This window comes from Bos grunniens, chromosome 7 (assembly GCF_055505025.1).
Source record: "Bos grunniens cultivar Pamir isolate PY7600 chromosome 7, Bosgru_T2T1.0, whole genome shotgun sequence".
In the NCBI taxonomy this organism is placed as follows: domain Eukaryota; kingdom Metazoa; phylum Chordata; class Mammalia; order Artiodactyla; family Bovidae; genus Bos; species Bos grunniens.
Window position 1 is genome coordinate 53,488,166 of NC_141171.1, and position 26,753 is coordinate 53,514,918.

Here is a 26,753-nt window from a genome sequence, read left to right on the forward strand (position 1 = left end):
TTCCTATTTATTTTCTGCTTGTAGGCTATGAAGTCAAGTGGGCCTTAGGAAGCATAACTATGAACAAAGCTAGTGGAGGTGATGGAATTCCGGTTGAGCTATTTCAAATCCTGAAAGATGATGCTGTGAAAGTGCTGCACTCAGTTCAGTTCAGTCACTCAGTTGTGTCCGACTCTTTGTGACCCCATGAACCGCAGCACGCCAGGCACCCTGTCCATCACCATCTCCCGGAGTCCACCCAAACCCATGTCTATTGAGTTGGTGATGGCATCCAACCATCTCATCCTCTGTCATACCCTTCTCCTCCTGCCCTCAGTCTTTCTCAGCATCAGGGTCTTTTCCAGTGAGTCAGCTCTTTGCATCAGGTGGGCCAAAGTATTGGAGTTTCAGCTTCAACATCAGTCCTTCCAATGAACACTCAGAACTGATCTCCTTTAGGATGGATTGGTTGGATCTCCTTGCAGTCCAAGGGACTCTCAAGGGTCTTCTCCAACACCACAGTTCAAAAGCATCAATTCTTCAGTGCTCAGCATTCTTTATAGTCGAACTCTCACATCCATTCATAACCACTGGAAAAACCCTAGCCTTGACTAGACGGACCTTTGTTGGCAAAGTAATGTCTCTGCTTTTTGTCAGCAAATTTGGAAAACTCAGCAGTGGCCACAGGACTGGAAAAGATCAATTTTCATTCCAATCCCAAAGAAAGGCAATGCCAAAGAATGCTCAAACTACCACACAATTGCACTCATCTCACACGCTAGTAAAGTAATGCTCAAAATTCTCCAAGCCAGGCTTCAGCAATACGTGAACCATGAGCTTCCAGATATTCAAGCTGGTTTTAGAAAAGGCAGAGGAACCAGAGATCAAATTGCCAACATCCACTGGATCATCGAAAAAGCAAGAGAGTTCCAGAAAAACATCTATTTCTGCTTTATTGACTATGCCAAATCCTTTGACTGTGTGGATCACAATAAACTGTGGAAAATTCTGAAAGAGATGGGAATACCAGACCACCTGACCTTCCTCTTGAGAAATCTGTATGCAGGTCAGGAAGCAACAGTTAGAACTGAACATGGGACAACAGACTGGTTCCAAATAGGAAAAGGAGTTTGTCAAGGCTGTGTATTGTCACCCTGCTTATTTAACTTATATGCAGAGTACATCATGAGAAACACTGGGCTGGAGGAAGCACAAGCTGGAATCAAGATGGCTGGGAGAAATATCAATAACCTCAGATATGCAGATGATACCACCCTTATGGCAGAAAGTGAAGAAGAACTAAAGAGCCTCTTGATGAAAGTAAAGGAGGAGAGTGAAAAAGTTGGCTTGAAACTCAACATTCAGAAAACGAAGATCATGGCATCCGGTCCCATCACTTCATGGAAAATAGATGGGGAAACAGTGGAAACAGTGGCTGACTTTATTTTTCTGGGCTTCAGAATCACTGCAGATGGTGATTGCAGCCAGGAAATTAAAAGACGCTTACTTTTGGAAGGAAAGTTATGACCAACCTAGACAGCATATTAAAAAGCAGAGACATTGCTTTGCCAACAAAGGTCTGTCTAGTGAAGGCTAGGGTTTTCCCAGTAGTCATGTATGGATGTGAGAGTTGGACTATAAAGAAGGCTGAGCTCCGAAGAATTGATGCTTTTGAGCTGTGGTGTTGGAGAAGACTCTTGAGAGTCCGTTGGACTGCGAGGAGATTCATCCAGTCCATCCTAAAGGAGATCAGTCCTGGGTGTTCATTGGAAGGACTGATGTTGAAGCTGAAACTCTAATACTTTGGCCACCTGATGCGAAGAAATGACTCATTTGAAAGGACCCTGATGCTGGGAAAGATTGAGGGCAGGAGGAGAAGGGGGTGACAGAGGATGAGATGGTTGGATGGCATCACCGACTCAGTGGACATGGGTTTGGGTGGACTCCAGGAGTTGGTGATGAACAGGGAGGCCAGGAGTGCTGCTATTCATGGGGTCACAAAAAGTCGGACAGGACTGAGCTACTGAACTGAACTATATATAGAAAAAAAGGGTTTTTATATCAACCATAAAGCAGTGACCTTATCAGATTTGCTTATTAAACCTAGTAGATTCTTCTATAGTATTCAAATGTTTAATCATGCCATCTCTAGATAAGGACAGTTTTATTCTTTTTAAACCTTAGCCCATCCCCCATTTTTTGTATTTGCCACCTTATTGTTGTTATTATTCTGAGAAAGCCCTCTGATAAAATGTCAAAATCAGGTTTCTTGGTCTTATTCCAGCTCTCAAGCATAAAGAGATTTCAATATTTGACTAATATTTCGGGTAGCCTTTGCTGGACAAAGCCCGCTGCCCACACACCCGCCCCCCACCCCCCCCGCCGCCTCCCGCCACACACACACATAGGGCTTAATATAATAATGAGTTATTCTTTCTCACCACCCCGTAAACTGCTTGGATCGTTCCTCTGCTGGATTCATGTTAGTTTACTCATGCGCTTCCTTGACTATTTGCATCTAGGCTGTAAGATCCAAGATGGCCTTACTCATATGTCTTGTAGTTGATGAGGGCTGCTGGCTTGGGCATTTCCTTTGTCCTCCAAGTGGCTTTACATCCTCCAATTGCTAAGACTGTTTTCTTTAAAGATGTCCTAAGAGCAGTGTTCCAAGAGGCAGTTTGTTGGGAATTCCATGCCAGTCCAGTTGTTAGGACTTGGTGTTTTCACTGCCTGCACCCTGGGTTCGATCCCTCATTGGGGAAAAAAGATCCTGCAAGCCGTGTAGTGTGGCAGACAGAGCAAAACAAAAAAAGCAAGAGGCAGCTTGTCTTTTCAACAAACCATGATTGACAGTTGCAATTAGGGCAGCTAGAAGGAGGGAGAAAGCAAAATTAAAGACCTGAAAGTTCTATAGCTAATTCGCTTATAATGAATAATCTAATGCAAGAGTCCTTAGAAAAAATGAAATGTCTGAGGTCTTTGGGAATAATCCCAGATACAAAGAAGTGGATAGAAATGTAGGAAATAGGAAAAGTGAAACTATCATCTGGAATTAGAGAATAGGAACTTCTAGCCACTCAGCTTTTGAAAATGACTTTTCTTGTAGTGAAGACTAAAAATATAAACCTGCCCCAGGTGAACCCCTGACAGAGTGATCAATGGGACATCCTGGTACCACTTCGGTTTTTTCACAAAGTTGGATGTAAAATAAAAAATTTTTAAAAACCTTTGAGCAGGTTATTATAAAATAGTTTCAAAAGGAGCTTTTGAATTGGTATGACTCCAGTGATTTCCAAGGAGGCATGTGTCCATCTTACTTCTACCTGGGTATTATGCTGCTATAATGTCAGGTTTCTAAGCAAAATATTACATTCAAAGAATTTTAAGGGGAAAAGGGGTATTTATTAGTAAGTTGCCACTGCTTAGTGAAATCAAAGGGGGGTATTTTATAAATTTCTAATAAACCATTTTGATTATGCCTGGAAAATTGCATCTTTAAAAATTAAAGTATGTGTACCTTGTGGTACATGGATTTAGTTGCTCCAACCAGGAATCGAACCCATGTCTCCTACATTGGCCCATGGTTTCTTATATGCTGTGCCACCAGGCAAGGCCAGTACCTAACATTTTGAGAGTCTGTTTGCCTGTGTTGTTTGGGAGACTCACCATAGACTAATAAATAGGCTGGAACAAGTTACCTGAACCACAGCCATTCACAGAGACTCAAGGTAGTTCGTCCCTATTACCGGCAGTTCCATTGTGGACCAGGCATATTTTTTAGATGGGAAACCAAGTCCGAGTGGAAGGCATACAAGAAAAAAGGATTGGTTTGCTGGAGTGGTTGGAGTTTGACCTTGAATACAGCAAGATATTTGGGTAAACCAGTTCCCATGAGCCACAGAACCAAGATGATACAGAGAGGCCATGTAGTGGAGACAAGGAGAAAACTTCAGAATGGAGGGGAGTCAAGACTTTGTTTTAAAGCGTTGTATCTTAGGAGATTGAAAAGGACATAAGATGGAGAGGTAAAAGTACTCAAACTCATCAGGTTCCCCACTACCACAGTTTTGTGGCCCTAGTTGGGCCTTAGTTTCCTTATTTATTAAAAGAAAGTTAAAGAGTTTGGTGATTAGACTATGTCTAGATTTCAAGCCCTAAAACTGTCTATGAGGATATATATGTTCTTCATTTATGTTTGCTTTTTTGTTGTATGATGCTGTTGATAAAGTCATCAACTAGTCTGAGACTTATAAATGGAAACTAAGTTTATTTTGGTTGCATTTCAACTAGAGGCAGTGGCCAGGCACAGCAGAAAACCCAGTGTTTTTCAGAAAAATTCTTGAAGAGGGGGCAAGAATCAGAGACTGCTCGACATTCATTCCTTTTAGAAGATTTTTCTCTTATTCTTTCAAAAATTTTGTGTTACGAAAGTACAGGATGACTTTGCTAAAGGAAGCTATAAAAGCTCTGATATTCAAAGAGTTAAGCAAATCCCACAGAAATCTTGTAATTTTCCTTACTTGTGAACAATAAGATGGGTCCTCTAAATGATCATACTGAGCATAAATATAGAAAATTATTGAAGTTGGCAGTGGATTATTTGACCAGACTCTCCAACTTTAAAGAAACCATTTCTGTCTCCTGGGACATGCCCCCTAACTCCCACCCCACTCCTCCCACCCGCCTCCGCAAGCACGCATACCTCCCCATGCCCATCCGCCTCAGCGTGGGCAGGTGTGTAGAGCAGGGGAAGAGCTGTAGGAACAGCTGTAGTCACCCAAGGAGAGTGAAGAGGCCGAGAACAGACCGTTTTGACAAAAGAGGGAAAAGAGGGGACCAAAAGAGATGTCGAAAGATGGTTACGGCTGTGGGCCAGACCTGTGTCACTGTCCTTTCTCTCAGAGGAGACAGCCCATGGCTCATTCACATGTCCTATGTCTATTCTACAAATCACCAATTTTCGATGTTTTGTGTCTAGGATGTCAACATTTCCAGGATATATTAGTGTTCCAGCTTGTCTAGCAATCTGTCCACATGCGCCATTAATTCCTAAGTAGGTAAGATAAAATATCTGGCCTTGGTGTGTCTGCCACCTTCTGATCTGTTCAGATTGATGAAGATACCCATTAAACCTTTTGGAAGGGATCCAAGAGGGTGGACAGCAGTGTCACAGCCTTGGTGACTTGCTCTAGGCCAGAGAAAATCTGTGAGTGTTAGAATTCATCTCCCGGCTTTTTGATCTCTCATTTTCATTGGGAAAGAAAATGGGCTGTGTAGCTTTTTTCTTATAGGGGACCAAGAAAGGAAGGGCTTCTGGTTCTTATGGGCAAGAAAGAGCGCCTGAGGTTCAGATGAGACCTAGAGTCTTGGATTCTGCCCTTGGGCTTCGTGTAAACACTTGGGACCTTTTCCCTCAGTCCCACTCAATTCTCACCAGTAATGAGATGGAGTTGGATGCTTTGCCCCCAAAGAGTCTAGTAGTTCCCTCCTGTATCCACAATACCAGAGACAGACTCAAACACAGAGAAATACTGATTTGGTTGAGTGAATGTTTTTATATTTCATTTTACCAGTTCAGAAAATAAATGGACATGGTTTCAGTTTGAACTATATTCTGAGGCTTTATTTATATATTTAAAATCTTAGTTTTGCCTTTGAAAGAAAAAAAAAAAAAGAAATGCTTGGGTTCAGTTCAAAATTCACAGAATATCCAGCTTTTTGGTACACAGTATGGTTCAAATCCCTATTTATTCTCAGCTGTTTGCTTCAAAGAGAAGTGGGGTGACATTGTCCCTTTACAAGAAAGGCCTATGAAAAATTGGTTATTATTTATTATTCCTCCTCTATTTCTCTCTGGATAAAGATGAATATTCCTAAAATTTAGTAAAGTCTAGGTAGATGATCTCTTTGTCACGTCCTTCCTGTTTTATTCGTGATCTGGCACAACTCTTGTGGTCTTACGGGTTTTCTTTTTTTTTTTCAGGCAAAGTGTTACTGTTTCTTTTTCTTCTCAAGTGTTCAGGATGGAACCTCTGTAGTAATTCCTGAGGCTCTTGCCCTCAACAGAAGAACAGTGACGAGGTTAATGAGGTGTTGGAAGATGGCAAAACCAGCTCCAGTGTTACGCTTTCCAACTTTTAAATTAGGAACCCTGATGAATGGCTTGCTTGTAAAGTATTCTTTCCCTGGGTGACACCCCTACCCAGCCAGGAGAGGTGAGGAAGAGCATGATGAGATCAAGCAGGCCAGCTCCTCTTTGCTTTTTCCCATCTGCCTGACTCCCACCCAGCGCCTTTAACTGTCATAAATAATGCCCCAGGGGCTTTCAGAGGCTTCCAAAGGCCAGGGCTGCCAGTGCAGCGTGAATTGCCACAGAAACATGAGCTAGCTGGGAGCTTTCTCTTTCCATTTTTCTCCTGCAGACCATTGGTTTGGATCCAGAGTTTCCCACAGCTTTTTGGTGTGTTTATTAGATGGAGCCTTAGATGTGGGCTCTGGTGGGACTGGCTCCTTCCAGGTACTCATAGTCATGGAACCAGAAACGTTTTTTAGGGGGAGTGGTGGTGGAGGCTATCATTGTTAAACAACCTGGGAAGCTCCACTGGGAGAACACAAATTTGTCGAGTTCGTACCTCAGAGGAAGCGCTCTGAGCGTTCCCATCATGTCGTGACAGATGTGTAATCTGATCATTTCCAAGACCCTGTTTTCGGCAGCAGTGGGACACAGCCACATTTCTTTTCCCAAGTGATTCACATTTCATCCAGGAAAGGTATCAAGGCTAGAAAGACAGACAGGGTGATTACATGTGGATGGATGTGATGCAGGGAAAAGAATTCCTTCTAGGAATAGCAGCACGGACCCTTCATTATAATTTTACAAAGCGTGTTTTCCAGTCTGTGATCTTTGGATATTTTAAGAGATAGAGAAATGCATAGAAAATACAGGGAGGCACGAGCAGGGAAGCAGTGATCGGTGGTTACAAGAACCGGATAGCAATGAGTGCTATTTCTCCTTGTACCCGACAGTTTTTTTAAACTTAGCTTGAAAAAATATTTGTGAAGAGTAGTTCTGGATTTTAATATGTGCTTAGATGCATGTGACTACCACCACAGTCAGGGAACCCCCCCCCCCAAAACCTCTGTGCCATCTCTTTATAAGCATACGCTTCCCTTTGTCCCAGCTCCTGGCAACCACTGGTCTGATCTCTACCCCTCGAGTTTTTCTTTCTGAGAATGTCATTAAATGGACACTTACAGTGTGTCATCTTCAGAAACTGGCTTCTTTCACTCAGCCCTTGGGATTCATCCCAGTTGTTGTGTGTATAAGTAGTTTGTTCCATTTTTATTGCAGCTTTGGGATATACAACACCTGTGAAGGACATTTGGGTTATTTTCAGTGATTTGAGTCTCTCATTTTTTAAAAGTGTGGTAAAAAAAAATACATATAACACAAGACTTGCCACTTTAACCATATTTAAGTGTACAGTTATATGGTATTAGTTACATTCACAGTGTTGTGCAACCGTCGCTACTGTTTGTTCCAAAACATTTTCATCACTTCATACAGAAACTCTTTAACCACTAAGCAATAATTCTCCATTCCCTCCAACCTCTGCTAACCTCTTGCCTGCTTTCTGTCTCTGTAAAGTTGCCTGTTTTTGGCTATCACAAGTAAGTAGAACCATACAATAACTGTCCTTTTGTGTCTGGCTTATTTCATTTAGTGTAATGTTTTCAAGATTAATTTCTGTTGTGGCCTGTATCATCACTTCATTCGTTTTTGTGGCTGATTAGTATTCCCTTGTATGTATATACCACATTTTGTTTATCCATTCATCTGTTGATGGACACTTGGGTATCTTCTACTTTTTGGCTATTGTGAATAGTACAGCTGTGAACTTGGGTATACAAGTATCTGTTTGAGTCCTTGCTTTCAATTCTTTAGTTACTCCCACTTTTTAGTTTAAATTGGTAGGGTGGGAGGTGTTTGGTCTGAATCTAGTCATTGTTCGTTGTACTTAAAGGATTTGAGGAATTCCAGCAATTTTTTATCCTTTGGTCTCCTCAGGTTCCTGGGAGGAGGAGGCAGTCAAAATTTGGGTACAGGGAAAGTGGACTCCAGGTAACAGGCTAGAGCCCGACAGTGGAACCAGCCTCTGTGTGCAACTTTCTCAAGCAATGGTGTAATGTCTTACTTGGGTCAGAGTTCAGTTCAGTTCAGTTCAGTTGCTCAGTCGCGTCTTGACTCTTTGCGACTGGATGGACTGCAGCACTCCAGGCTTCCCTGTCCATCATCAGCTCCCAGAGCTTACTCAAACTTATGTCCATTGAGTCAGTGATGCCGTCCAACCATCTCATCCTATGTTGTCCCCTTCTCCTCCTGCCTTCCATCTTTCCCAGCATCAGGGTCTTTTCCAGTGAGTCAGTTCTTCACATCAGGTAGCCAAAGTTATTGGAGTTTCAGCTTCAGCATCAGTTCTAATGAATAATCAGGACTGATTTCCTTTAGGATTGACTGGTTGGATCTCCTTGTAGTCCAAGGGACTCTCAAGAGTCTTCTCCAACACCACAGTTCAAAAGCATCAATTCTTCGGCGCTCAGCTTTCTTCACAGTCCAACTCTCACATCCATACATGACCACTGGAAAAACCATAGCCTTGACTAAACGGACCTTTGTTGACAAAGTAATGTCTCTGCTTTTTAATATGCTGTCTAGGTTGGTCATAACCAGAGTCTTCTCTTGTGTTGGAAGAGGGTGTTTGCAATGACTAGTGTGTTCTCTTGGCAAAACTCTATTAGTCTTTGCCCTGCTTCGTTCTGTACCCCAAGGCCAAATTTCCCTGTTACTCCAGGTATTTCTTGACTTCTTTTGCGTTCCAGTCTCCTATCATGAAAAGGACATCTTTTTGGGTGTTAGTTCTAGAAAGTCATGTAGGTCTTCAAAGAACTGTTCAGCTTCAACTTCTTCAGCATTACTGGTTGGGGCGTAGACTTGGATTACTGTGATATTGAATGGTTTGCCTTGGAAACTAACAGAGATCATTCTGTCGTTTTTGAGATTGCATCCAAGTACTGCATTTCAGACTCTTTTGTTGACTGTGATGGCTACTCCATTTCTTCTCAGGGATTCCTGCCCACAGTAGTAGATATATTGGTCATCTGAGTTAAATTCACCCATTCCAGTCCATTTTAGTTCACTGATCCCTAAAATGTTGATGTTCACTCTTGCCATCTTCTGTTTGACCACTTCCCATTTGCCTTGATTCATGAACCTAACATTCCAGGTTCCTATGCAATATTGCTCTTTACAGCATCAGACTTTACTTCCACCACCAATCACATCGACAGCTGGGTGTTGTTTTTGCTTTGGCTCCATTTCATTCTTTCTGGAGTTATTTCTCCATTGAAAATAAAATGGGTCAGAGTGGTCTTTGTTAAATATTTTGTGAGATCTACTTTGCATGGTCTTTGCCATATTTCCCCAGTGTTTGCCATGCCATTAGGCGAGCACTTAAAGATAGGGGCAGAAAATGCCAAGTGAAAAATAATTTTCTCCTTCAGAAGAATCTGCTTTTTATTTGTAAAATATGTCTGGACCTACCTAGGCTCAGATAACTCAGCAAATTCCTTTCTCATTTAGAATAATTGTCAGTAGGGCAAGTCTGAACTGTAAGTATAGGGAATAGATAGATTTTGATTACCTTCAAGGATGTACCTTTGAGACCAAGAGCTTAATAGACTTTGCTTAATTAAGAGATAGGTATAATTTACTTTTAAGTAGCTGCATTTGTATGTGATAGGAGCTAAAGTCATTTTTTAAAAATGGGTGTGTTTTGAAGTAGTGAAAAGTTTCTCCTCCTATGTTACTAGTTTGCTTGTTAAATTTCCCTTGATAAATATTGTAGCGACTGTTCAATCTAGCTTTTCTTATCATAAGTTTGTGTGTATGTGTTTTGTTTTTAATGTGGAAACATTCTTTTGTCCCTAAAGGATGACAAGCTCTCTCTTTTACCAGCCTTCTGCTGCAGCCTGCCGCCAAGTCTAAGATTCTCACCCCTGGAGGGCCTCCTTTGGCTTAAATCCCTTCATTTACTGGAAGCTGTTAAATCTGTAGTGGTGATGGTGGTGTGTGTGTGTCTTTCTATTTCTGGGAGGTTCTTTAAAAAGGCCTGTAAATCTATTTTGAATCACCTGAATGATTACCCTGTGACTCAGCCTGGCCATTTTGTTTTGGTTCCAAGGTTTGCATGGGTGTTTCTACTCACAGTGGGACCAAGGGAAGGCCATTGACATCCTGTTGCAGAGTAGACTAAAGATAAAACATGGTGTCCAAATTGAGTCCTCAGGTGGCTCCTACTGACAGAGTCATTCCAATCTCTAAAGCTTGGTGTGGTTGGCCCCTTATTTTTATTGCAGTCAAAGATGCAGCAGAGAGCCAACTTTGTAAGTCCCAAGTTCAATAGGATTTCTTTTCCTTGTATGGGATGTTTTTGATATTGTATTTTAGGGTACCACATTAAATTGATTAGCCTTTCAAAATAATGGAACAGAAGATCCAATTGTTTTATTATTTAAAAGCACAAATTACAAAAACAAAACCAATAATTTATAAAGCTGTTTTTGTAGGCTAAGTACTTCACTTCTAGTTAATCCTCACAACATTTCTCTTGAGTTGATACTCACCGTATTTTACAAGGGAGTGGTGGGGCTTACAGAGATTAAGTCACTTGCCCATGTCATTCGGCCTAGGCAGCCTGACTCTAGATCCATCACACTAAGCCTCATTTTGTGAAAGAGAAAACACACAACTGTTATTGAACACTTTTCAGTTTCAGTTCACTATCTCAGAAAATCATATCGTCTGTCACATTTATGTCTGTGTTTCAGATTTTATTGGCATTGCAGTTCTTTTTAAAATTTCTTTATAAATAAGTCACATATGGTTTCCCAGGGTGTCACAGTAGTAAAGAATCCACCTGCCAATTGAGGAGACTCAAGAGACGTGGATTCGATCCCTGGGTCGGGGAGATCCCCTAGAGTAGGAAATGGCAGCTCAACTCCAATGTTTTTGCCTGGAAAATTCCACGGACAGAGGAATCTGGCGGGCTACAGGCTATGGGTTGCAAAGAATGGGACACAACTGAGCATGCACGCATGCTAAACACATATACTTATTTATAAATTTGGTTTAGTAGTCATGTAAGAACTATAAGCATAAGAGTTTATACCTAGTTTTATATATTTGTGCATATTTAAGTAATTTTATAATAAAAATGGCTTAAGTCAACACTGGCAGTCCACAGTATTAAGTCATTAACACCCTCAACACATTAACACTGTTTACTTTAAATAAAATCCCTTAATAGCCTAAGAGACTGGACATATTTTGATGGACTGGGAGTGAATGCTCATAACACAAGGTGCTGTGTAGAAATGACTCTGCCACTGGTTATGAGGTACCAGTAGGGAGCAGGTTGGTATTTTTTTCTTTCAGCACTTTGAAGACCAGATTCTACTCTTCTCTGCCACTTCTGTGCTGAAAAGTCTGCTGCCAGTCTAAAAGCCACTTTATGGGTAATGGCTCTTTCCTCCCTCTGTTTTTGAGATATTCTCTATGGCATTCTCCATATTCACCGCTAGATGTGGATATAGTTTTCTTTATATGTATCCTAAATCTTTGGATGCACATCTTTCATCAAAACTGGAAAATTCTCAGTGAAAATCTCTCCGGATACCCTCAGTCCATGTTTCCATCCTGTTTTCCTTGTCTCTGGACCTCTTATTGATCTTACCATGTTACATTCTGGTTAATTTTTTCAGATTTATTTTTCTGTTTACCCAGATTGTCTCTTCAGATATGTCCATAATATTTAGCCCATCTGTAAGGATTTTTTTTTTTTTAGTGGAAGGGAGAAATATATTTTATCATTTACATTTTTGAACTTTATTGAGATATAATAAATGTACAGTGAAGCACATCATTTGAATTGCATAGTTAGGTGCTGATAAATGCATGCACACAGGGAACTACCACCACAATCAAAAAACAAAGCATTTTCATCACCCCTAACAGTTTCTTTGCTCCCCTTTGAGACATTTTCAACAATTATTTCTTCATATATATGTTTTTCTGGCCCCTTTTCTTTCTCCTCGTCCTTTGGAAATCCAGTTTCATGTGTATTGAGCATTTGGACATTGTCCTCTTAGGTGTCAGGGCTTCTCCTCAGTTTTTCTCCAGTCTTTATTCTCTGTGCTCTTTGAGCGTTTCTATTGCTCTGTCTTCAAGTTCACCAGTTCTTTGTTCTGCTGTCCACCCAATGTGGTTGAACTCATATAGTGAACTTTAAAAATTCAGTTTTTTACTTTTCACCTCTAGAATTTCCATTTGTTTTGTTTTAGTTTCCATTTCTCTGTTGAGGGTTCCTAGCTGTTCATTCAGCGTTATAGTCTAGTTTCCTTTAGTTATTTGAACCTATTTATAATTACTGCTTGTCTGTGTTTCCTAAGTCCAATATCTGGAACTGTTCAGAGTCTGTTTCTATTGGCTGCCCTTTCCCCTGAGTATGGAGCACACTTTTATATTTCTTTGAATGTTCATTACTGGTTGAAAGTTGGAACTTGCAGATAGTACATTATGGCAACTGTAGATTCTGTTGTATTTTTCTGAGTGTGTGTGTGTGTGTGAGTGTGTGTGTGTATTTGGTTCTGGTAGGCAATTAACTTTCCTGCACTCCAACTGCAAACTTTGTCACCCTTCTGATATGAAGCAACTAGAATCTCTGTTCTTACAGCTTCCCACTGCTACTTTTTTTCCTGATCCTTTGAGACTTTTTTCCTTGTTTCTGTTTAATTTGTTGGTCATTCTTTTTTGATTTTCTTCTCAGGATTCCAATTGTCCTAATATCTAGCTGTTTGGCTGATTTGGGGGCTCTGTTCCAGATCTTTCAAGCCTATAAGTTCCGACTTTCTGACACTTGTGCACAGTTGGAAAGTTTACTCAGTTTTAAAAAAAAGGCAGCAGACTTACAGATAGGGCTGCACACAGCTGTCGTTAAGGAGCAGATTTGTCTCTGGCTCCTGCCCACTTTTTCACCAGGCCTTAGTACTTCCTCCTGCACATGCATAGTTGAGTGCCTGGCCTGGGATTTGGGCAGAATTTGTACTCAAAGTTGTATACTCCTGTGGGGTTTTTTTGTTGGTGTTTTTTTTTTTTTTAATTTTTTTTGCTGCCAGTGTTTTTCCTCTAGACTTCTAGCTACTTTTTCAGCCTTGAACTTTGATCTCTGGCACCTTCGCTAGTAAGGGTGTGATTTTCCACTGCTTTTTTTTTTTTTTTACAGTTAAAGCTGTAAGAGTTGGGCATTACCTCCAGCCAGGAAGACATAAACTCTCAATTCTTACCCTTTCCTGTGGCAGTTTTTGGAGAGTAAATCCTCCTTCTTTTAGACTCTCTCCAAGGTCTTGAAATGGTTGCTCTTAAAAAAAACAAAAACAACAAACTTCTTTAAAATTGTTTTTATCATTGTTATCTGTAAGAGGGTTTCATGATCATTTTAGTCCTCTTACATTCCTGGAAATAGTCCACCCATTTGGTTCCTTTCTAAATTAAATCTGCCTAAGGGTCTATAGTAGTCTTTTTATTTCTCCCATTATAAGTCCCTTTTGAAAACTATTTTAACTATATTTATTTTATGTTCTATACACAATTAATATCTAATAGTATTTCCAGCGTCTGAAGTTCTTGGGTGTTGAGCAGTGCTGCTGACAAGTTGTTGTGTCTATTGTCTCTCTCTCATTCAACTTTTTATAAGTACTTTTTGGATCATGAACCAATGATCTGGAGTGCATTAAACATGGAAAAATACTACATCCTGATTTGAGGGTTTGAAACTGCAAAGAGGTTTTTGTTTGTTTTTTCCTGATGTCCAGAGAATATTATGGACCATTGTTTTATTAATTTCTATGGCTAGGGGCTCTTAGAGGTCAAACATGTAGTAAAAATTTGAGTCTAAATCTACTTGAGCACAGGCTCATGATAATAAATTCTTGGAGGGAAGCTCCTCTGTCTCATAATACAGAGCTAGGGAAAGCCATATCCATAGCCCAGTGGATAGACTTTTCTTGATCCATTTCTTCACTGACAATATGGCTCTTCAAAACTTCTGGTGAGCAGTAGTCTTGATAATAGTTTCTTGCCTACCTCCCACTCAAGAGTCTGTTGTGTACCCACTTCTCTATAGAAGCTTTAAAGACTTCATTTACTTGATTACCAGAGGGATCAGATGAGTCCCTAGCACTGCCAATTCCTACTTACTTCTCTGATATTTCATTTTCTTATTTGATTTGACTTTCTATTCTGGGAAGTTTGGAACAGAAAAGTATAGAGAAGAGTGTAATAAGGACCTGTATACTCATCACATATTTTTATTAGTTAACATTTTGCCATATTTGCTTTGTCTGTGTTTGCTGAACCATTGTGAAGTAAATTATATATTACATCATTAACATTTTACCCCTAAAAGCTTTAGCATGCGGGCTTTCCGGGTGGCTCAGTGGTAAAGAATCCACCTACCAGTGCAGAAGATGGAGGAGACACGGGTTCAATCCCTGGGTTGGGAAGATCCTCTTCCAAGGACATCACAACCCACTCCAGTATTATTGTTTGGATAATCCCATGGACAGAGGGCCTGGTAGGCTATAGTCCATGGGGTTACAAAGAATCAGACTGAGTGAGTGAGCACACACAGACGCATACACTTCAGTACACATCTACAAAAATTAGGCTTTTCTCTACACAATCATATTGCTATTTTCATGTTTAACAAACTGTATTAATTAGGAGTCTCTGAAGAGATAGAACTGTGAGAGAGGGAGAGAGAGGATGTGTGTTTGTGGCTGGAGTGGAGGGTAGGGGTGCAGAGAGAAAAAGAACTGAGTAAATGGGAAGAAGAAAATTAAGAAGTTTTACCAGACATTTCCTTAGAAAAAAAAGTCATGTATTTCTAGACTAAAATGGCCCACCATAAACTCAGCACAGTGAATAAAAAAGATCCCATACCAAGGCACATTATTATAACCTTTCAAACTGGAGGTGTTTGAAAGAAGATGTTGAAAACTTCCAGAGACAAAAAGAGGTGATAATTGATCAGGAATCAGAATGGCATCACACTCTTCCCATAAGCACTGTACACTTGGGGAAAAAAGAACAGCCTTCATGTTTCTGAGAGAATAATTTCTAACGCTTTCTTACTTGTAGTGTTATATGATTTTTATAACTATGTACCTATGTTAGTTTGATTTTTAAAAATATTGTTTAAATCAAAATTAATCAATTTCAGAATTTTAAATACTGTTTGTAACTACCTGTGACACATTTCATGATGCATTGTAACACTGTCATGTTGGTAAAGGTCTGAGTCATACTAACTTTTTTCAAGGGCAAGGTGTTCCAACTCTTAAATTTGCATTGTTCATTGGAGTGCCATTATCCATGCATGGCTGTTTAAATTAAAATTAAATTTAAGCTTCAGTTCTTCAGTTGTACTGGTCACATCTCCCAATGCTCTGTAGCCACATATCAGTTTGGTTCAGTTGCTCAGTCATGTCTGACTCTTTGCAACTCATGGACTGCAGCATGCCAGGCTTCCCTGTCCATCACCAACTCCTGAAGCTTGCTCAGACTCATGTCTGTCAAGTTGGTGATGCCATCCAACCATCTCATCCTCTGTTGTCCCCTTCTCCTTATAAGGCTACCGGCTAACATATTGGACAGCACTGCACTGTCCTAAATCATTCTTGAATCCCCCTCTTCCCAGCTCATCGCCATTATCTCTAGGCAGTGTACCATGGAGACTGAAGGTGTGGGCTTTGGAGTCAGACTGCATTAGCTCATATCTTACTAGCTGTTTGACTTTGAACATATCATATAACCTCTTAGTGTTTCAATGTCCCCATCTATAAAATGGGGACACTAATAGCATAATCACATTCTAGGGGTTGCAAGGTAAGACTGTGATAATGCATTTAAATGAGATGCTTAGTACCATGCCTGGCCCACAGTAAGCCCTCATAGGTTTATCCGCTGTAACTACTATTGTCATCATGCCTTGCTGCATATCCCTTCAGCCACTTCTGAGCTCACATGTGGTCCTGGTGGACAGTCCCCTTTCAAGCTGACAACTTCTCACCTCAAGGCCTGCCTCCCTCTTTATCTCTGCCTGAGAACTTCCCTGGGTGCTATGTGACTTTGCTCAGGTGAAGGCAGAGAAGCCCAGAAATGCTGGGATTATACCTCTAGCGGAAGCTCACAACCATAGAAGGAAAGTGCCCACTTTCTTTACTGGGGCAATTCTGAGGTGTCTTCTCCGTAATCCTTGAGAGGCTCCCAGGGAAACCGAGTGCCCCACCCCCACCCTCTGTTCCACAGCAGATGTGATCAGTGATGCGCCGTTTTTGACCTTCCTCCCCTTCCTCTTTTACTTTCCTTCGTTTACTTGTGCTTCTTGGGATCTGCTCCCAACCTTGGTGGAACCCACACTAAGACAGCCGATCATCAGCACTACCACCACCACCATCAATTCTGGTTCTCATTATCTCAAGGCCAAGCTCTTATAGTAGCTTCCTGGCTTGTTTTCCCATCTTCTCTTCCATATTATAACCAGAGCTATCTCAGTTTAAATGTAGAGTTATGACTTACCTGCGTAAAGACTCTGATGCTTCCTTCTTGCCGACAGGTGGAGACTGAACTTAGTCCTGCAATAAAGAACTTTAACAAATTCCTTAGAGCCTACCTTACCAGCCTTACCTCTTGTTAGTCTTGCTGTACACCATCCTTTAAACATACCATTCTGCTTTGCACGTCTGTGTCTGAACACATGCTGTCTTCTCTGATTGGAGTAATAATAATAGCAGTGCACAGCTGTTAACCACCTACTCTGTACCAAGCAGAGCCCTATGTAGTCTGCACAGGTGAGTTCTTTAATCCTTAACTTTATGAAGAAGGTTTTTATGTTCTCCTTGTATTAGGGATGTAGAAACCCAGGCTTAGGGAAGTCCCATTCTTAATAGCAGAGTTTGGTAATACCAAGCTGATATCCTGTATTTGGCAGGAAAGCGGCATGACACAGGCCTAGTTTACTTAAAGGAAATCAACTTTACTCGCCCAGGAGAGAGAGATTTGGGGGTGGGGAGAGAGACAGAAGGAGAAAGATGAATAGCATGGGCGATCTGCCCGCCTGTCTTCTCCATGCGTGTGTGCTCCCAGGGGAGAAAGGGTGGCACGGTTCTGCTGTTACCCACATTGTCCTGGGGGCGCCTTGCCAGTGAGTGTGACGAGAGTGCTTGCTTACTCACAACATTCCTATGACATAGCTGCCTGAACCCTTCCCAAAGACTTCCGAGAGATGGTATATCCATCTCCCTGCAGGCTTTTCAGGGTTGCCTTTGACTGTGTGACTTGTTACAGGCTGACTCTCCACTGCCTGATCCAAGGACGAGGTGAGACTCCATGGTCTTGCTTTCCTTTCCCACTTTGCCACCTGGTAGACACCTGTTCATCTCTTGCACAGCACCTCCTCGGGTAAGCTTTCTCCATCTCCGTTGGGAAGAGCCTTTCCTCCCACCCGGGCCTCTGTGGCCCCTGCACATGTTTCTGTCAGTGCTGTCCCGTGTGACCTTCTCATGATTTGTTTCTGTACCACGTTCCTCAGCCAGGCAGTAGCTTCCTGAACCCCCTCCTCTTTCCTTTCTCCAGTATCTGCTACAGTCCCCTCTCCATAGCAGTGAGAACTATCTTGGTTGTCAGCAAGGCAGGTCTCCATGCCTTCTAGAGAAAGGAGGGAGATCAATTCTGAATGGTTATTGTAATCAGTCATGTTCTTACAGAATCTGGAGACCGAAAATAATCTATTCTGTCTCTTTTCTCTTTCTCTTTGGTTTCTATTTTCTTTCTGTGGGGTTGCTATTTGATGATAGGTCTTTAAGAAGCCAGTTACTGCAGGGTAATGTGCCCTATCGAATTTTCCTTGTTAGATCCATGAAAACATGTTTTTGTTATCTGTCTTCGTACCCAAATTAAAACATCTCCGTCAGACAGCCAACCTCCCCCCAACCCTGAGACTGGCACCATCCCTGCAGAGTTTCCAAGTTATCATTCTGTTTTTCTATCTTGTGAAGGATGTGGTTTTTGGTTGTGTGATTCTTTTTAAGCTGCTTCATTTGTTTTGGGACTGATTAATAGCATAGCTACCCAAACTTGGACAGAAACGTCAAATTCAGAATCTCTGGAAGCAACAGCACCAAGATGCTAATTAGTTCATGTTTTCCATATGAATGAGACTCAAATACACAATCACTGCTTCCTTGTTTTATCTCTCACCCTTGACTGTGCTGGCAAACCTTGCTTTTCCTTTTAGCTAAAAGAGGATTTATTGGGAACAAAAATCCTTTTCCTGTACTTCACCTGCTGGATGGAATGAATAAAAGCCTCAGGGGAAGATCTAAATATTTGACAAATATAACCTCAACCCCCAAAGTTTTAAATCTGGAATACATTTTACAGTCTAAATTTGAACCCAGGCCAGGGACATGCATGCTGATGCTGATTATTTGTGTTCTTTGGCAGAGGGTCTAGAGAAGTGATTTAATTCAATTGTGTGGGAAAGGGAAGGGGGAGAGAAAGATCATGTAAACATAGTGTCCACTTGGGTATCTATGTGCTGGACAGTGGAGTCCACCTGACTTCCCTCTTCCATCACTGGCCTCTGTCTTGCTGGCTGGCCTCAGTTTACACCATGCTCCCCATCCCATGCTCTCCACTCTTGAGCCTCACTGGCACTGTGCTCCCATCTGCCACAGGGCCTTAGCACATGCTACTGCCCCTGTCTGGAATGTTCTTCACAGCCCACACTCCACCTCTTTACCTAGTCAGGCCTTACTCTTCTTGCACATAACAGCTCACTTTCTCAGGGAAGTCCCTAAGATATTTATGAGTGAGATAAATCCTCCATTATGTATTTTGAGGACCCTGAATACTTCTCCCTTGTAAGCACCTGTCACACTCGGAGTTGTATGTTCTCCTGTATGGTCCTTTGTGTAAATTGTTTCCTAGGGTGTGGCATTTTTATATGGGGAAAATGATATGCAAGCGTTCGTGTTTTTCCTTTAAAGTTCTGTGTTTAATAGATGTTAGAAAAAAGTCTATATAGTAGTAGCTTGTCCCTTTGTGAGTATTTCTGCTTACAGTAGGCCTAAAATAGATAAAACTGTGAATCCACCTTTCATAAGCCATATGAATAAGGCAATGGGCATATAGGCAGAAATTTTGGAAGCAGTACGCAAATAACTGCAATTTGGAAAACAGTCTGTTCATATGTTTCCTGTCACTAGAACATGGGCTGCAGAAGAGAGTCTCATCGTGCACCGTTGTACCCACTAGGCCTGGTGCATATTTTGGCCTTCATAAATATTTGTAGAAAGCCTGTTACATGACTAGATGAACAATTTAATGACTCAATGTGTGCCCCTCCCAGGCACATCAGGGAGCCATAGGTCAGATGACTAGAAAGAAGGCCAAGATTTGTCTTGAGGATCATCCATATGGATGCACACAGTAGAGACAGGTTGGGACTTTGTATACTTAGAACATTCAGCTTGGGATGCCGAAAGATTGTGGAGGGTCTTGGGGATGTAGGAGACCTCTGCAGTTATCCTGCTCAGAGTGGTGCTTCTAGCATCCTGGGCAGGTACAGTCACAGACAAGCTTCCCTAATAACAGACTCTGTGATGAAAATTAGCATGCAGGAAGTTTGTTAGGATCTTGGGATGAACACCTGTGGGAGGAGAGGAAGCAGGACAGGGCAGAAGGAGAAGTTGAGGCCATCTCAGCATAGAGACCTCAGCTGACTTTATGAGAAGGTCTGAAGCTGAAATGATCTTTCAGAACTGCCTAAACCTGGCAGCTTCACAGACTGCCTCAGAGGGACATGCTCTTGAGCAAGGCACCTTAGGCCACCCATCTGCAGGTAATACTCTCAGCAGCTGGAGGATCATTTCTGAAGGGAGACCTGAGGGGTGCCTCACAGAGTCAACCATAGACGGCCATCTAGAATCCATGCGAAAATCTCCAGGAGTGGCAGATGGCAGCCACTGTCTGTGGATTTGCTTCAACCATGGAGTGGCTGTAGTTGTTAGAGTTTTTGCTTTATACTGAACCCAAAACCACTTTCTCAGCAAGTTCCAAATACCTGTACTCATTTTGACTATGAGCAAGAAAAGGAAAATGACCCTTGCATGATCTGAGAAGAGCTATGATGAAAAGTGAAAGTGAAGTCGCTCAGTCATATCCAACTCTTTGGGACCCCATGGACTGTAGCCTACCAGGTTTCTCCTTCCATGGGATTTTCCAGGCAAGAATACTGGAGTGGGTTGCCATTTCCTTCTCCAGGAGATCTTCCCAACCCAGGGATTGAACCCGGGTCTCCTGCATTGTAGGCAGACACTTTACTGTCTGAGCCACCAGGGAAGTCTATGATAGCTCATGTCAAATCTTCTCTTGACTGAATCACCTAGTTTCTTTTGCTGTTTTTTGGTATGTGTTTTTCTGGCCCCTTGCTATTCATCTTTTAGCCTCCATTTGCAAAACTTCATTTAATATGTAACATCTAAAATGAGATACAGTAATCCAGATGTGGCCTAACCAGCCCAGACTACAATGGGACAATTACATAACATCATCTGTGCCTTATAGAAGTAAGCTTGGAGGCAATTGAGATTCTTCTGTCTTTTTCAAATGAATTGCTGTGAAGCAAGCTCTCTCCAAATGTGGGCTTATGAAAACAATCACTGGGAACCTAAATGGAGAATCTAGAAGATCATTTTATGCTCTCTCATGTTACATAGTATGTATAATTATATTTTTATAAAAATAATAGCAAATGTTTATTCAATCCTTATCGTACGCCAGATACTGGGTCAAAAATTCTTGCATGCCTCCATCTCATTGGATCCTCTCAACAAACCTGTGAGGTTGGTACTCTTTGTATCGTCATTTTGCAGGGGAGGAAACAGAGGATAGAGGATTAAGTAACCTGCGCTAAGTCACCAAGTCAGTAGATGGAAAAGCCAGGATTCCAACTCTGCCAGTCTGACCCCAGAGCTACCTTCTTCTGTATGTGGATATTATATTGGTTTCAGTTCAGTTCAGTCGCTCAGTCACGTCCGACTCTTTGCGACCCCATGAATCACAGCACACCAGGCCTCTCTGTCCATCAACATCTCCTGGAGTTCACTCAAACTCATATCCATCAAGTCAGTGATGCTATCCAGCCATCTCATCCTCTGTCGTCCCCTTCTCCTCCTGCCCCCAATCCCCCCCAGCATCAGAGTCTTTTCCAATGAGTCAACTCTTCGCATGAGATGGCCAAAGTACTAGAGTTTCAGCTTTAGCATCATTCCTTCCAAAGAGCACCCAGGGCTGATCTCCTTCAGAATGGACTGGTTGGATCTCCTTGCAGTCCAAGGGACTCTCAAGAGTCTTCTCCAACACCACAGTTCAAAAACATCAATTCTTTGGTGCTCAGCTTTCTTCACAGTCTGACTCTCACATCCATACATGACTACTGGAAAAACCATAGCCTTGACTAGATGGACCTTTGTTGGCAAAGTAATGTCTCTGCTTTTCAATATGCTATCTAGGTTGGTCATAACTTTTCTTCCAAGGAGTAAGTGTCTTTTAATTTTATGGCTGCAATCACCATCTGCAGTGATTTTGGTTTGGGTTGACTTAAATTAGTGACTGACTTAACAATGTCTAAAGAAAGGACCTTGAACATACATGATGGGCTTCAGAGAAGCTTAGAGGGCTTAGAAAGATGTTATTTTATAGGGGACAAAGCCAAAACACTTGATGCTTTCAGATAAGGACTTTCTTCATGGCTGTTGTAAGCTTTTAAGGGTGAGGACCATACTTGTTCATCTTCTAACACTGTGTCTAGCACAGTATCTAAGTCATGTTTATGCTCATTACCAGGGCATTGTCTCTCTGCTCCATGTTCATTCTTCTCTGCTTTCTTTTCATGGTGGAGCTGGACCTTGTAATCTTTTCTCCTTCGCCAGCTGATGCCACTTAAGGTTTGTCAGTAGAGGGCGCTGGAGGGCTGCTGTGAGAGAAAGGGGCTTTTTTCTAGGGTTCTTGTGCTTTTCTTTTTGCTCCTATGGCAATGGCCAGTGGGCAGCTTTCTGCTGAAGACCTAGTGGTGCACAACCTCCAGTGAGTGCCACTGACACCCCAGTGAGTTGCTTGCAGAGTTTTGCCAGTACTTCTGTGGGCAGCTCCCTGAAGCACCGTGCTGAGAGCTTCTGTCTCCTGTGTGCCACGGCCACACCTTTGCCCATGAAGTCTGAATGTTGTCCTCCAGAGAGGGGCTTCTCGCTTATTTGTTCCTTCCTTCAATACTTTTCTCAGTCTTGGGGGTTGTAACTGCTCCCTACATCTGCTGTTCAGTTATCTTCAGAGGTCGCTTTACCCCTCTTTGTAGACAGCCCCTTTTTACTAGCTAAAAATTCTTTCCATTGATATTTTCCTATTTAAATTATTGGTGTGGTTTCTGTCTTCTTATCAGACCTTGACTAACCTAGTCCCAAATGCTCAGTAGGTAATGGGTGAACTAATGAGGGAATTGAGGTAAGATGCTTCATTTTCAGCTTATTGATGCTGTTTATCTTGTGGACTGGACTGCATTGACTAGCCTTCTGCCCAATCGAATTCTTCCCAGATGTTTCAGTTGCTTGGGAGTTACACATTTTCAAGTGTTATGTAAAACCATCTCTCTTTTTCATACCAATTAAATATGATGTGACAGGTTCTCGTAGCCCCAAAGATAAACCAATTTCTCCCTCGTTTTTCCTCTGTGCACTGCCACCCTGGATTGGGTTTTTGTCCTGTATTATCAGAAATCATCTGGTCAGTTTTAAAACAAGCACCATTTCCTAGGTGATTTGGGGATCCTCATGTAGATATTCTTATTTTGAAAATGTCATAGATTTTACCTTTCATTTCTATGTTGTTCAGTTGCTAAGTCATGTCTGACTCTTTGCAACCCCATGTACTGCAGCACTTCAGGCTTCCCTGTCCTTCACTATCTCTCAGCTTGCTCAAACTCATGTCCACTGAGTCAATGATGCCATCCAACCATCTTATCCTCTGTTGCCCTCTTCTCCTCTTGCCCTCAATCTTTCCCAGCATCGGGGTCTTTTCCAGTGAGTTGGCTCTTAGCATAATGTGGCCAAAATATTGGAGCTTCAGCTTCAGCATCAGTCTTTTTAATGAATATTCAGGTTTGATTTCCTTTAGAATTGACTTCGGAGAAGGCAGTGGCAACCCACTCCAGTTCTCTTGCCTGGAAACTCCCATGGATGGAGGAGCCTGGTAGGCTGCAGTCCATGGGGTGGCAAAGAGTCAGACATGACTAAGTGACTTCACTTTCACTTTTCACTTTCATGCATTGGAGAAGGAAATGGCAACCCACTCCAGCTTTCTTGCCTGGAAAATCCCAAGGATGGAGGAGCCTGGTAGGCTGCTGTCTACAGGTTCGCACAGAGTCGGACAGGACTGAAGCAACTTAGCAGCAGCAGCAGCAGAATTGACTTACTTGATCTCCTTCCAGTCTGACAGACTCTCAAGAGTCTTCTCCAACACCACAGTTCAAAAGCATCAATTCTTCAGCACTTACCCTTCCTTATGGTTTAACTCTCACATCCATACATGACTACTGGAAAAAAGCATAACTTTGACTATGTGGACCTATGTTGGCAAAGTGATGTCTTTGCTTTATAATATGCTATCTAGATGGATGGTGGTGCTAGTGGTAAAGAACCCGCCTGCCAGGGCAGGAGACCCAAAAGGCTGAGGTTCGATTCCTGGGTCAGGAAGATCTCCTGGAGAAGGGCATGGCAATCCACTTCAGTATTCTTGCCTGGAGAATCTCATGGATAGACAAGCCTGGTGGGCTACAGTCCATGGGGTCACAAAGAGTCGGACACAACTGAGCGACTAACACAACAGGTATGTCACAGCTTTCCTTCTAAGGATCAAGCATCTTTTATTTTCACGTCTGCAGTCACTGTCAACAGTGATTTTGGAGCCCAGGAAAATAAAATATGTCACTGCTTCCCCTTCTGTTTGCCTTGAAGTGATGGGACCAGATGTCATGATTTTAGTTTTTTGAATGTTGAGTTTTAAACCAGCTTTTTCACTCTCCTCTTTTACCTCTTTAGTTCCTCTTCACTTTCTGCCATTAGAATGGTATCATCTATTTATCTGAAGCTGCTGCTATTTCTACCTGCAATCTTGATTCCAGCTTGTGATTCATCCAGCCCATATTTGCAGAGCATGGTGTGCTCTGCAAATAAGTTAAATAAATAGGGTGACAGTATACAGCTTTGTTGTACTCCTTTCCCAATTTTGAACTAGTCAGTTGTTCCATGTAAGATTCTAACTGTTGATTCTTGACCCACATACAGGTTTCATTTCTATAGGCAATGACTAAATTCTGAACATAGTTGATATTCCCAGGCTATGAACAGTCCTGTGTCTACAATTTACACAAAACGTGTGAGCATAGGATAACATTCCTATCACATATTGTGGAGAAGAAAGTTCAGTAAAGTAATCTAATGTCTTGCTCTTATGTATCTCTGCTGCTGCTGCTGCTGCTGCTAAGTCGCTTCAGTCGTGTCTGACTCTCTGCGACCCCATGGACTGTAGCCCACCAGGCTCCTCCATCCATGGGATTTTCCAGACAAGAGTACTGGAGTGGGGTGCCATTGCCTTCTCCTATGTATTTCTAGGTTAGACTAAAATGTTTTTCCTGAGGCACATTTCATTTCCACATGAAATGTGAAAATCACAATGAAGTGTGTTTCTGTGATGATTTGTACAAATTGCCTACCTACAGCTACATCCCCAAACACTACAGCCAAGTGAACTAAATCCTGAAATTGAATACAGTTCCAAAGAGGTAGTGCCCAACCCTTCATTAAGGCTGATAGAAAAGCACATCAAGGACGTGGTGAGGTTTTGCTTGTTTATGTAATAAAATAGACACCAGTGTTTAGCTGCTGAGTGTATAAATTTAGCCTGTGTGACAGTTGGAAGCTAAGAAGGAAGGAAGCAATTTGGGAAATACCTCCTCCCCACATCACAAATATTCTCAGACTCCTTGGAAGACCCCAAAACACCAAAACAAGGCCCTACAGTATATGCATTTTATAAAGCAAATCCACTCTCTAGCTTCAGGCTGTGTGTGACCTGGTTTCTCTCTTTAATTTTATAGCTAGAGTGGAAAGCTAACAATGTAGTATGTCATGGTCAATATGTCAACCACAGAGTAAGTACCATGTTACAGAAAGATCCCAATAGTCACTTAGTATCATTCCTTTGTAACTTGAGAGGGTATTGGATGAATCACTGGGGTCCAGAGTACCTGATGTCAGATCCCCATGTCTTAAGCACTCAGTTGTCTGCCTAGATTTTAGATTAATTTTATGTACAGTGGCAAAGGGAATCTTTCTCAGGGTGAAGAAGAGGTTTAGGGAGCCAAATCGGAAGGAGGGGAGTGTGCCACATTTTATGAGCCATCATTTCAACTTTAATACTTGTCAAACAAATCCTTAGCAATTGTGAAATGGAAAACATACAAATCCCACTGCTTGGCTGGGCTTCTTACTTTGCACGAATGCTCCTGAAAAGATTTTTTTTTTTAATTTGCAAAAGTTCAGTTAAGGGCACATCTCTGTTTAGTGTGTCACTTTTATCATGCTTGTTAATATCCTAACAACTCAAAAGCAATTAGGTTTGGGATTCCCCTCCTCTCTTCACCACGGGCAGACAGGCCATCACTGTCCTGCCAGAAATATGAAAGGTGACCTCATTTATATTTTTCTCTTTGCAGTCCAGTTCACCCATAAGAAGCATCCATAAGAGGTCAATTCTCAACCACCCTAAACCCCTCAAATATTTAGAGCGTAGGGTTACACTCTCTGGTTGGTTCAGCAAGGATGGGAATTTTTGAATCTCTGAGTAAGATGTAGTCCAGTTGCAGTGATGTTTATCTTATGACTGAGTCATGAATGGTATATACTTTTTTTTTTAGTAAATAAGAGCATCATTTCTATAAAGTGATGGAGACTGGAGAGGATGCTTAGAGGCCCTGGGTTTCTAGCCTTTTCCTGGCTTAGTCCACTTTTCATGTCTTGTTCAGAAAAGATTATGAAATAGGAATTGTGGGGTCAAGAGTAAGGCATGAAGTGAAGACAGTGGGAGTTAGGGAGGCGATGACCTGAAACCCCAAAGTCATGAGATTTCTGTAGGAGGAGGTTGTTTTTGTTGTTGTTTAGTCACTAAGTCGCGTCCAAATCTTTGTGACCCCGTGGACTATCGCCTACCAGGCTACACAGGAGGGGAGAGGGTCAGAGTCTCTGTAGCTCTGAGAGCAGAAATCTGCTGAGACCAGCATTGGAGGCAGCACTGAGTGCCCATGGGATCTGCATCACTGCATTTGCTTTGCATGATTAGTAGCAAACCAGCTAAAAGAATTCATTATGCCCTTAAAACAGATGGTTCCTGGGTAACAGGATGTCTCTTTGTATTGTTTATTCAAGAGCAAACCATGTCTTATATATCTTTTTTGTTTTAATTAATTTACTTTTTAATTGAAGGACAATTGCTTTACAGAATTTTGTTGTTTTCTTGTCAAACGTCAACATGAATCAGCCAT

The 26,753-nt window shown here is 41.8% G+C and overlaps 1 protein-coding gene across 4 annotated transcripts in view; it reads left to right on the plus strand.

Annotated features, from left to right (window-relative positions):
• LOC147369572 (uncharacterized) overlaps positions 1–26,753 on the plus strand; it is a 545,146-nt gene that overhangs the window by 371,210 nt on the left and 147,183 nt on the right. The window contains exon 8 of one of the 4 annotated variants that reach the window (XR_015167590.1): positions 17,444–17,557. The exons of the other annotated variants lie outside the window; for them this stretch is intronic. The gene's annotated coding sequence lies outside the window, so the exon portion shown is untranslated. The remainder of the gene's footprint in view (positions 1–17,443; positions 17,558–26,753) is intronic. 4 annotated transcript variants of the gene reach the window in all.